Source organism: Papio anubis, chromosome 5 (assembly GCF_008728515.1).
Source record: "Papio anubis isolate 15944 chromosome 5, Panubis1.0, whole genome shotgun sequence".
NCBI lineage: Eukaryota > Metazoa > Chordata > Mammalia > Primates > Cercopithecidae > Papio > Papio anubis.
Window position 1 is genome coordinate 165,656,001 of NC_044980.1, and position 12,574 is coordinate 165,668,574.

At 44.1% G+C, this 12,574-nt stretch overlaps 1 protein-coding gene across 1 annotated transcript in view; it reads left to right on the forward strand.

Annotated features, from left to right (window-relative positions):
• Positions 1 to 8,346, forward strand: part of ATP6V0E1 (ATPase H+ transporting V0 subunit e1) — a 51,036-nt gene extending 42,690 nt beyond the window's left edge. The window contains exon 4 of the mRNA XM_003900527.5: positions 7,310 to 8,346. The gene's annotated coding sequence lies outside the window, so the exon portion shown is untranslated. The remainder of the gene's footprint in view (positions 1 to 7,309) is intronic.
• Positions 8,347 to 12,574: the final 4,228 nt, after the last annotated feature.

A 12,574-nucleotide genomic window follows, 5' to 3' on the forward strand; every position in this document is an offset into this window, starting at 1 on the left:
CTGGCTCAAGCAGTCCTCCCACCTCAGCCTCCTGAGTAGCTGGGACTACAGGTGTGTGCCACCATGCCTTGCTAATTTTTAAATTTTGTATGGAGACAGTGTTTTGCTGTGTTGCCCAGGCTGGTCTCAAACTCCTGGGCTCAAGTGATCCACCTGCTTCGGCCTCCCAGAGTGCTGGGATTACAGGTGTGAGCCACTGCGTCCGCCCTGGCATTATTGTTATTATTTCCCCTGGCAGTTTTGTCACCAGTTTGATAATACAGTTACACTAAGTTGTTTGTGTTCAAATTATTGTATTTTTTTCTGTCTTATTTGCTGCTGTTTTTTGAATATATAAAACATTTCCAAAGTCAAATTATGAACAAGATATATTCAGAGAAATCTATCCTTTCACTGTTTCATATTTTGCAAAGATTAAGCAAATACATAATTCATTCATATGTACATACACACTGCTGTTACAGAAAAGGTATCAGCTACATATACTATTCTGTGCCTTCGTTTATTCATTGAACAATATATACTAGAGATTGCTGCATACTGATGTATAGAGATCTTTCTCATCTCTTTAGCCATTGATAACCCTTTTGGATTATTTCCAGTCTTTTGCTATTACTCATAAAGCCACAGTGCCATCCTATGCATATGCCATTTTCTGTTTTTGCTGTTGATCTTTAACATAGCCTCCTTGAAAATGGAATCTCTGGTTTAAAGATATATATAATTTTTCTAGATACTGCTGCATTGTGTTCCATAGAGATTACACTGTTTTGCATTCCCATCAACAGTATATGAGTGGCCGGGCGCGGTGGCTCACGCCTGTAATCCCAGCACTTTGGGAGGCCAAGGCAGGCGGATCATGAAGTCAGGAGATCAAGACCATCCTGGCTAACACGGTGAAACCCCATCTCTACTAAAAAAATACAAAAAAAATTAGCCAGGCATGGTGGCAGATGCCTGTAGTCCCTGCTACTTGGGAGGCTGAGGCAGGAGAATGGTGTGAACCCGGGAGGTGGAGCTTGCAGTGAGCCGAGATTGCGCCACTGCGCTCCAGCCTGGGCAACACAGCGAGACTCCATCTCAAACAAACAAACCAATAGTATATGAGTTTCTGTTTCTCCACAACCTGAATTTTGCCAATTTAATTTCCCCTTCAATATATATATTTTATTTATATGTTTATACATATGTGTCTGTGTGTGTGTGTTTTAATTTAAGAGACGGGGTCTCACTGTGTTACCCAGGCTGGTCTCGAACTCCTGGCCTCAAGCAATCCTCCCACCTTGGCTTCCCAAAGTGCTGGGATTAGAGGCATGAACCAGTGTGCCTGGCAATAATACCAATTTTTTTTAACCTGCCTTTTTCATCAAGTTATGTTTTCTACTCTTTATTTCAACTGTAGTGAGTGTTAGGTAAGGCTGTTGATTGGGGTTTAAAGCTGAGAACTTCAGGCCTCAGTTGGATCTAGTTCCAGCATTGCTTTTCACTTCTTTGAGTTTCATTTCCTTCCATGATAATGAGAGAATTGGGCCCTTTGACACTAAATAACACTGAGTGGGTGGATCTGAAGACATTTTATCTGCTTATTGTTTTCACTGTCATATCTCTGTCAACCTGATTAATTGACAGATTACTCATGTTTTCACTCTAGTCCACAGTACATACTCGGACTGCTTGAAACCCTTATACTAAACATGGTTCCTTTAAAAGCAATATGCCAGGAAGTAGGAGGGCAAGCCAGGAGATCCCTAATTATGAACATCATGTCATGCCTATTCTGCGTTTAACAGAATTACAATGGTATCGTAACCTAAGACTTTGGAGTTAACACATCAAAAGATCTAATCTCTGCCTAGCATTAGAACAGACAGACTCTTAAGACAGGCTGACTTCACTTTTTGGATGGTAAAGTCAAAGGATTGAGCTCTGTTTAACCTTTTGAATTTTGAACTTTTACCTAATGGTGAGATGATAAAGGAGTTTAGAAAGTAGATTTAGGTCTGACCTCACCTGATAAGGAAAAATGTTTGATTTTGTACATGATTTCTTTTAAGAGGCCAGATTTGGAAAGTAGGTGTAAGCCAGACATGGTATTCAACAGAGAAAAATGAGGACCAGTTATGAAAGCTTTAGAATAATTTTATATTGATGAAATGGAATGAATCCAAAGAACACACTGTTAAATACGTAGCTGATCTTTTGCTGCTTTGATCAATGTAATTGTCATGATTTTCTTTCCCGAATTGAAGAACCGAACCACAGCCCGATGAGAGACTGAGTTAAAGCACGTTATGTTTATTGGCTGGAAATAAACACGTCCAGTACTCCTAAGAGCAGTGCTCACTCCATCCCTGGCTTTGCCAGCCTTGTTATCTACTTCCCTTAGATTCCTGAGTGTGACTTCATAAGATGTATGTGGGACTCTAACGTCAAGGTTGCTGTTTTTGTTGATGTTCACTTCCCTACAGCCTTGTGGCGTGTGCTGCTACTATGGAATCTCCTTGAAGGAGTGGCTTCGGCTTCAGACCCAGTGTCCTGGAAGTTACTTGGTTTAGCACAGCATTGTTACCTGATAGATGATCTGAGATGGTCGACCACAGTCTGAAGGCATAGAAATGCTATCTATTTTATTATAAAGTCCGAGCCAGGAAAGAAATAGAGGATATTGATAATTAGGCCTCTGCCCTGTGGGAGCTGTTTTTCTATGCATTCCAAAAATACTTGAGTGCTTGTGAGGTGTATAGTACTGAAGTAGGGATTTCAAAGAAGACTGGGCTGCAAAGGGGTTTGTGATCTGTTGGGATGTTAAATTAAGCCATACTTGGGAGAAGTTCAACAGTGCAAGGTGTTGTGTGGTTAAAAAGTTTATCTTTTACTCTGAGTACTCTGGCTGGGTATTCTGCTGCCATTTCAAACTCAGCTATGTCTCCATTTCAGTTCCCAATATCATAGTTTGCCTTGTCAGGGTCAGAACCTGTCGCGTCATTTTTTTCTCCTCTTCCTCAAATCCATCTGCTCTCATTACATCTCTTGTGTCTGCCCTTCCCTTCCATTCCTCCTTCAGGCACCCTCATTTCTGCCCCCACTTACTACAGTTCTGAAGTATGGCAGGGGCTCATCTGGTCTCCCTGGCTCTACCCTCATCTATCTACAGAACACCACCCTGTTTATCTTCCTGGTGGAGGAACTTCCTGAAATAGATCAGCTTGCCTCAGAAACTGTCAGTAGCTCTCTGTGGCCTGCAGCAGGGTTTTTTGTTTTGTTTTGTTTTGTTTTGTTGTTTTGTTTTGTTTAACCTAAGGTCTCTGACTGTAGAGAGTACATGCCCCTTGAAATGCGATATAAAATGTTGTAAGCACACAACTTTTGCCAGGGTCACCAACAGTCCGATGAGCCACAACAGAGAAGAACAGCTAACCTGCAGGCCATGTCCAGCTCTCTGACTTGACTGTCAAGGCCTTCCCACCCCAGTCTGCCTTCCTTCTCACTACTTTCCCCTCCAGGCCCTAGTGGTGTGGGCCCTACTGTTTTCATGTTCTTGACCTCATTAGCTTTACTTGGTTTTTCCTGACTCTCACTACCCTACCACATTCATTAACTTAGAACACAACTTAATAAATACACTCTCCTGTCAAAATTCCTTCTGCTTTCTTGCCTCAGTTCACCCATTCTCTCTTAATTCTTTCTGATGCTTTCTCTTTCAGTGCCCAGCTGGCAAATCCTAGCACATCCTTCCTTGGCTACTTTGTTTCAAAGTGATTTCTTTTCTTTCTAAACATATTTAGCTCTCCAGTTTTTGCCATTCGTTTGGTACATTGCCTTGAATTGTTAAATACATGCTTAGCTCCTTGTATTTAATCTCCTACAATATATAACCTTACATATCATGGTAAAGAAGGAATTATTTTGCAAATTTATCTAAAATTTTTAAAAAGATAAAATTTAAGCCTAATATATTGTTTAATAAATATGTTCACTTACTCTTCCCCAAGCAGATTTCTTGGTTCTAGACTTAATATTTTTATGTTATCTTCATTGCCAGTTTTGTCTCTTTTTTTTTTTGAGACAGTCTCACTCTCTTGCCCAGGCTGGAGTATAGTGGCACAGTCTTGGCTCACTGCAAACTCCACCTCCTGGGTTCAAGCGATTCTTGTGCCTCAGCCTCCCGAGTAGCTGGGATCATAGGAATGTGCCACCATATCCAGCTAATTTTTGTATTTTTAGTAGAGACGGGGTTTCACCATGTTGTACAGGCTGGTCTTGAACTCCTGATCTCAGGTGATCCACCCCGCCTCCCAGAGTGCTGGAATTGCAGATGTGAGCCACCGCACCTGGCACATTGGCAGGTTTTTGTTTGTTTATTTGAGATGGAATCTCGCTCCATTGCCCAGGCTGGAGTGCAATGGTGCGATCTCAGCTCACTGCAACATTGACCTCCCAGGTTCAAGCGATTCTCCTGCCTCAGCCTCCCATATAGCTGGGAATAGAGGCACGCACCACCACACCTGGCTAATTTTTGTATTTATTTATTTATTTATTTGAGACGGAGTCTTGCTCTGTCGCCCAGGCTGGAGTGCAGTGGTGCGATCTCGGCTCACTGAAATCTGCCTCCCGGGTTCACACCATTCTCCTGCTTCAGCCTCCCGAGTAGCTGGGACTATAGGTGCCCACCACCACGCCTGGCTACTTTTTGTATTTTTAGTAGACACGGGGTTTCACTGTATTAGCCAGGATGGTCTTGATCTCCTGACCTCATGATCCACCTGCCTCGGCTTCCCAGAGTGCTGGGATTCCAGGCGTGAGCCACAGCACACGGCCTAATTTTTGTGTTTTTTTTGTTTTTTTTTTTTTTAGTAGAGATGGGGTACATCATGTTGGCCAGACTGTTCTCAAACTCCTGACCTCAAGTGGTCCACCCACCACGGCCTCCCAAAGTGCTGGGATTACAGGCATGAGCCACCGCATCCGTCCTTTTGTCAGTTTTATCTGATAATAACCTTATGACTCCTTTATTTTGCAAAATGAGAACATGGACCTTTTGATTAAGTTCTCTAGCCCTACCCCCAATCAGCTATTTCATAACAAAGATGATAAGAATACATGCTTCCTTGCTGGGCACAGTGGCTCACACCTGTAATCCCAGCACTTTGGGAGGCCAAGGCAGGCAAATCATGAGGTCAGGAGATTAAGACCATCTTGGCTAACACAATGAAACCCGGTGTCTACTAAAAAATACAAAAAATTAGCCGGGTGTGGTGGCAGGCGCCCTGTAGTCCCAGCTACTCAGGAGGCTGAGGCAGGAGAATGGTGTGAACCCGGGAGGCAGAGCTTGCAGTGAGTTGAGATCACACCACTGCACTCCAGCCTGGACGACAGAGCGAGACACCATCTCCAAAAAAAAAAAAACTACATGCTTCCTTAATGTACTCCAAAATGAGCCGGGCGCAGTGGCTCCCACTTGTAATCCCAGCGCTTTGGGAGGCTGAGATGGGCAGATTGCTCGAGGCCAGAATTTCGAGACCAGCCTGGGTAACATGGGGAGACCCCATCTCAACAACAACAAAAAAATACAAAAATTAGCCAGGTGTGGTGGCACACGCCTGTAGTCCCAGCTACTTGGGAGGCTGAGATGGGAGGAACTTGAGCCTGGGAGGTGGCAGTTGCAGTGAGCCATGATGGTGCCACTGCATTTACTCCAGCCTGGGTGACAGAGCAAGACCCTGTCTCAAGAATAAATAAATAAAAATAAAAATTTATTCCAAAATCAAACTACATGACTTTGCCATGTAACGTAATGCACATTTACATTTTATTTATTTATTTATTTATTTATTTATTTTGAGACAGAGACTTACTCTGACACCTAGGCTGAAGTGCAATGGCGTGATCTCAGCTCACTGCAACCTCCGCCTCCTGGGTTCAAGCCATTCTCCTGCCTTAGCCTTCCAGTTGGCTGGAACTACAGGCATGCACCACCGCGCCCGGCTAATTTTTCTGTATTTTTAGTAGAGATGGGGTTTTACCATGCTGGCCAGGTTGATCTCGAACTCCTGACCTCAAATGATCTGCCTGCCTCGCCCTCCCAAAGTGCTGGGATTACAGACGTGAGCCACTGTGCCCGGCCTACGTTTATTTTAAACTGGTATCATTGATCTTGAGTGAAAACTATCCCCCATTTGTATATGGTTTTTCAAAAGTGAAGGCCTATTTTTCCCTTTTTTGATTGTTGCTTTGTCAAAAAATGCCTGTACTATGAAGTCTAATCAGTGTGTTCTTCATGGAAAATTAACAGACAAACCATACATATTCACTACTTCAGTATTCTCAGATAAAATTTATTTTATTGGCTGGGTGTGATGGCTCATGCCTGTAATCTTTGGGAAGCCAAGACAAGAGGAAACCTGAGCTCAGGAGTTTGAGACCAGCCTGGGCAATATAGCAAGACTCCATTTCTATGAAAAATTCAAAAATCAGCTGGACATGATGGCTCATGCCTGTAATCCCAGCACTTTGGGAGGCTGGGGTGGGCAGAATGCTTGAGCCCAGGAGTTGGAGCCCAACCTGGGCAACATGATTAAACCCTGTCTCTACAAAAAATATATAAAAATTAGCCGAGTGTGTTCGTGTGTGCCTGTAGTTCCAGTACTTGGGAGGCTGAGATGGCTGAGATAGCAGGATCATTTGGGCTCAGGAGATTGAGGCTGCAGTGAGCCAAGATCCCGCCACTGCACTCCAGCCTGGACGGCAGAGCAAGACCCTGTGTCAAAAAAAAAAAATATATATATATATGGTGTTGAATTTAAACTGCTAGAAAAAAAGAAAAGTGTCATTTGTCACCTACACTTGATATAGCCAGAACGGGGAGCAAGCTAGCGGGCAGCCTCCAGTACGAGACCAATGCAAGGAGCCCGCTCCCCAGGAGCCTGGCCCCAGAGCAGAGTTCGCCGTGCCTGTGGGAACCTCCCCTCCATGCTGTAAGAGGGAAGGGAAAAATACAGACTCTTGAAACTGTGGTGAAATCATTAGATTCCAGCACCATCAGTCTCAGTCAGCTTCATTCTTCCTGCGTCCTGTAACATAGAGTGTTACTTGTGCTCCTCATTTTAGCAGTGTCCTTGGTTACTGGACCTTTTGCCACAGCCCTGCAAAACCTGGCCAAACTTGCGCCATGTTGATTATCCTGTGTTTCATATTTTGTTGAACATCTATGCATTTTAAAGTATTGGCCTGGTTAACTTTCTTGATGTTAACTTTCTGCCTTCCTGAGGAATGTACGAGGACTAGTTACCAGAATGGTTTCGTTTTGCAGGTCGCGAGAAGAGAATGCCTTCTAGATGCAAAATCACCTCCAAACCTGCTACCTTTCTTGACTTGCCTGTTTTGGCCATCAGCTGCCTTAAACGTTAACAGCACATTTGAATGCCTTATTCTACAATGCAGCGTGTTTTACTTCGCCTTTTTTACACTTTGGTGAATTACGTGCCTACGTAACCTGAACTGTGCCGACTCCACAAGACGATTATGTACTCTTCTAAGATAGAAGATGCTGTTCTTCTGAGAGATACATTACTCTCTCCTTGGAATCTGGGGATTTGAAGATGGCTCCTGCCTTCTCACATGGGAATCAGTGAAGTGTTGAGAAACTGCTGCAAGACAAACAAGACTCCAGTGGGGTGGTCGGTAGGAGAGCACGTTCAGAAGGAAGAGCCATCTCAACAGAATCTCACCAAACATACTTTCAGGATGAATTTCTTATTTCTGCCATCTTTTGGAATAAATATTTTTCTCCTTTCTATGGAAATCTGGGTTCAGTGTTTGTAAAATTCATTTTTATAAGCTTTTCTATTGCTACATAATGCCTTTTTAAAAAATGATTTTGTAGTCTAAACTTAGGTTGGGTATATAAACCCTTCCATGTAGCTTGAGATGCCTGAAAAGACTGGTAAGTGCTTTTCTTAATCATTCAGTAACCATTTGAGTGCCTACTGCAGCCAAGGCACTGGAGGGATCAAAGATGTGTAAATTGGAGTCCCTGCAAGTCCAGAAGCTATTTGGAGAGATAAGGTTAGTATACACAGAACTGTAATATAAGGCTGTGTTGGAGCATTGTCCTTAAAGATGGTAGCATGATGAACAGGCCAAGGATATCTGTCAGCCACAGAACAAGGCAGCAAATGCTCCTGAAATGGAACCATCACAGCCTCAGACACAGGACTGAAGAAGTCAAGAGTGATTAAAAAGCCAGGGACAGGAGACAACAATTTTGTGTTTCAGTAGCAGGCATCTCGATATACTATTTGAGGGCTTTATGACTTTCAAGAAATTAAAAATTAAAATGAACCTAAATTTTTACCAGCTCATGGCTTTTTGACAGCTAGCCAAGAATGGATTTCCTGTTTTGCAGTTTGTACTTTTCTATTCCTCCCAAACTGTCTGAACTCATTACTTTGCTATTCTTATGACCAAAGTGAGTTTCAAGTTGAAGTGACTCTCCTGCTCTCATTTCTTTTCATTCTTTACTTTTGTTTTGTGCAGCCTGTTAGGCAACTCCATACTTTCCATTTCCAGCAGGAGGGCCACATTAGCTAATTTCATGGAATCCATGAAACACTGATGATTTAAAGTTGAAGGGGCCATGGTGATACAGGCTAACCCCATCATTTTATAGATCAGGAAGCTCAGCCCAGACGGGGAATTTCTCGCCCAGCTTAATGCAGTTGATCACAGGCAAACAGGGGAGTAGGATCCATGTTTTCTTTTTTTTTTTTTTCTTGAGACAGAGTCTCGCTCTGTCGCCCAGGCTGGAGTGCAGTGGTGCGACCTCAGCTCACTGCAACCTCTGCCTCCCGGGTTCAAGCAATTCTCCTGCCTCAGCCTCCCAAGTAGCTGGGATTACAGGCATGTGCCACCACCCCCAGCTACTTTCTGTATTTTTAGTAGAGACGGGGTTTCACCATGTTGGCCAGGCTGGTCTTGAACTCCTGACCTCGTGATCTACTCACCTCAGCCTCCCAAAGTGCTGGGATTACAGGTGTGAGCCACCGTGCCCAGCCAGGATCCATGTTTTCTAATTTTCACACTAGAGTACTTTTCACAGGCTACCCTGCCTCCCTCAGAGTTGCTTTGGCCAGGAGCCAACTCTGGGTCTCGGGTGGGAGGGAAGAATTCTGCCATTACAGATTACCAAGCTGTCTCTCACCAGAACAACTTACATGACCCTTAGTCAGTATTTGTCATCTAAGAAAGCAATGCTGGTGGTTACTGCAGCTACATAAAAGGATGCCACAGTCTTTGAGCACTGACGGTGTGAGGAAGTGTGACTCCAATGCAGCTGTGTTTCCAGATTCTACAAGTCAAGCCCTGCAGCCTCTCATCACTGGGGGTCAGTCTGAAACCTTCCCCACTCCCCCCCTACACTGCTTTCCAGCAGATTGCAAGGTTTTTTGAAACAATGTTTTCCAAGTTGAGCCTCATGGTGCCTTCATGTGGCAGCACTTGCCTTAAGTGTGGCTTTTGTGTATCTTGAGTTGAGTTTATGCATCCGCTGACAGGGAGCCTGCCTAGGTTGGGCACAGCAGATCTTAGCTGTGGTGCGCCTTCCGCTAGTGATGGAGGGTAGCTTTGGGGGTTCTTCGCATTGGTTATCACAGTTTGGTGCGTTTTTAATTACATGGCACAGTTGAAGGCAGAAGCCATGACCCTGACTGATTCAGGGTTATGAGTTCTGCCTTGTTCTGTCAGTTGGTAGCGGTCCATTTTTTTTCAGAAGCCCCATTTGTCTTGTCTTTTCTTTCTTTTCTTTTTTTTTTTTTGAGATGAAGTCTCGCTCTGTCGCCCAGGCTGGAATGTAGTGGCACAATCTCGGCTCACTGGAATCTCCGTTTCCCGGGTTCACGCCGTTCTCCTGCCTCAGCCTCCCAAGTCGCTGCGACTACAGGCACCCGCCACCATGCCTGGCTAATATCATGTATTTTTAGTGGAGATGGCGTTTCACTGTGTTGGCCAGGCTGGTGTCGAACTCCTGACCTCAGGTTATCCACTTACCTTGGCCTCCCAAAGTGCTGGGATTATAGACATGAGCCACTGCGCCCTGCCATCATACTATTGTTGAAATGGGGGAATGACGAAATCACCTCAGGTTTTGTGAGAGGAAATTCGGTAAGTCTCCTTTGCCCAGGAAGTCACTTTACCCTTGAGCCCTAGTTATCTCATTTATTAAATTCTTGAGAAGATTCAATGCCATTAATACATAAACCCAGACATACGTTCTCTCCTCACCTCACCCTTAATAATGGAACTATTTTGTTACAACATGATCAGGCATCTGAGATGGATGTTGGTGAATCATATTTTCCTAACGCCTGGCCAGAGTATCATATTTCCCAATACACCCGGCCAGAGTATTTTCCAAATAAATGACCAAATCCCCAGGGCGCATTGACAGTACTTTTCTATTAAGATAGGACCCAGAGAGGGGCCGGGCCCAGTGGCTCACACCTGTAATCCCAGCACTTTGGGAGGCCGAGGCAGGTGGATCACGAGGTCAGGAGATCGAGACCATTCTGGCTAACACAGTGAAACCCCGTCCCTACTAAAAATACAAAAAAGTAGCCGGGCGTGCTGGCGGACACCTGTAGTCCCAGCCATTCGGGAGGCTGAGGCAGGAGAATTGCTTGAACCGGGGAAGTGAAGGTTGCAGTGAGCTGAGATCGCGCCACTGCACTCCAGCCTGGGTGAGAGAGCAAGACTCCGTCTCAAAAAAAAAAAAAAAAAAAAGATAGGACCCAGAGGGAGAGCCAAGTGCTTTTTTTTTCTCTACGTAGGATTACACTTTGGGTTTTTGTGTTTTGTTTTGTTTGAGACAGAGTTTCGCTCTTGTTGCCCAGGCTGGAGTGCAATGGCGTGATCTCGGCTCACTGCAGCCTTCACCTCCCAGGTTCAAGCAGTTCTGCCTCAGCCTCCCGAGCAGGTGGGATTACAGTCGCCTGCCGCCATGCCCAGCTAACTTTTTGTATTTTTGGTAGAGACGGGTTTTCACCATGTTGGCCAGGGTGGTCTTGAACTCCTGATCTCAGGTGATCCGCCCCCTTCGACCTCCCAAAGCGCTGGGATTACAGGCGTGAGCTACTGTGCCTGGCCTGTGGTTACACTTTTGATTAGTCATTTGTACCTGGAGGTAGAGGTTTACAGAAAAATAAAAGGCACCCTTACTAGGCCCCCAGGCTTGAATTCAGAACCAGAGCCTAAGTGGCTGGACCACACCCTTTCTGCCCTTCCAGGTTCTACCAACTCTTATACCAGGATGGAAGTATTTCTGGCATGATTTTGAAGATGAAGTGTGAGGATTGATTGGTTTCTTTTAGCACTGTTTTTGTTGTTTTCTTTAAACATACAATCATGTCTAGACATGTGTCACTACCCCAACTTAATATTTTATCTTTGATGTTGCTTCAAAAGTAGTACCTTTTTGTTTAGCCTTTTTTTTTTTTTAAGCAATGGTAGGTGTTTGGTCATGCTGAAGTAAATTTAGAATTTGAGAAATGATTTAAAATTGTTGCCAAGAATCATGAAAAATCTGGCAAGAGTTAACTGCTCCTTTATTAACATAAATTATATTTTAAAATATGTGTCTACACATTTTAGAACAGTTTCATACTCCCATCCTCTATGCAAAAATTCTTTTTGGTTTGGGAGAACATACGTGTTTAATACGGAGATGGAGGCCGGGCGCAATGGCTCACACCTGTAATTCCAACACTTTGGGAGGCCAAGGCTGGCAGATCACCTGAGGTCGGGAGTTCAAGACCAGCCTGACCAACATGGAGAAACCCTGTCTCTACTAAAAATACAAAATTAGCCGGGTATGGTGACACATGCCTGTGATCCCAGCTATTCGGGAGGCTGAGGCAGGAGAATCGCTTGAACTCGGGAGGCAGAGGTTGCAGTGAGCCAAGATGGTGCCATTGCACTGCAGCCTGAGCAACAAGAGCGAAACTCCACCTCAAAAAAAAAAAATTAGTCCACTATGGTGGTGGGTGCCTACTAGGGAGGCTGCCACTAGGGTGGGTGCCTACTAGGGAGGCTGAGGCAGGTGAATTGCTTGAACCTGGGAGGTGGAGGCTGCAGCGAGCCAAGATCGCGCCACTGCCCTCCAGTCTGGGCAACGCAGTGAAACTCCATCTCAAAAACAACAACAAGAAAAATGGAGATGGAGACTACAGCAAACGTTACGTGTTACTTTTCCCCTGGCCCTTTTATTTCAACTTTCTCTCAAGAGTTGAGTGGATGAAATTAATTGCAGAAAATTCATAATTTTCAAAGGAAAGCACAACATAAAACATTATTGTAAAGAATGCTTATCACAGTACAGTTAACTAGAAATAACCTAATGCTGACGTAAGGAGCTGTTTAAATCATGTTGCTGCATCCAAATGAAGTAAAATCAATTTTGTTTTCAAAATATATGCCTAGAAAAGAGACAGAAAAGAGAAGAAAATTACTAGCATTGCTTGCCTCTAGATGGTAATTACAAGTCATCTTATTTTTTGTTTTCCTTTTCAGCATTTTTTCCAAT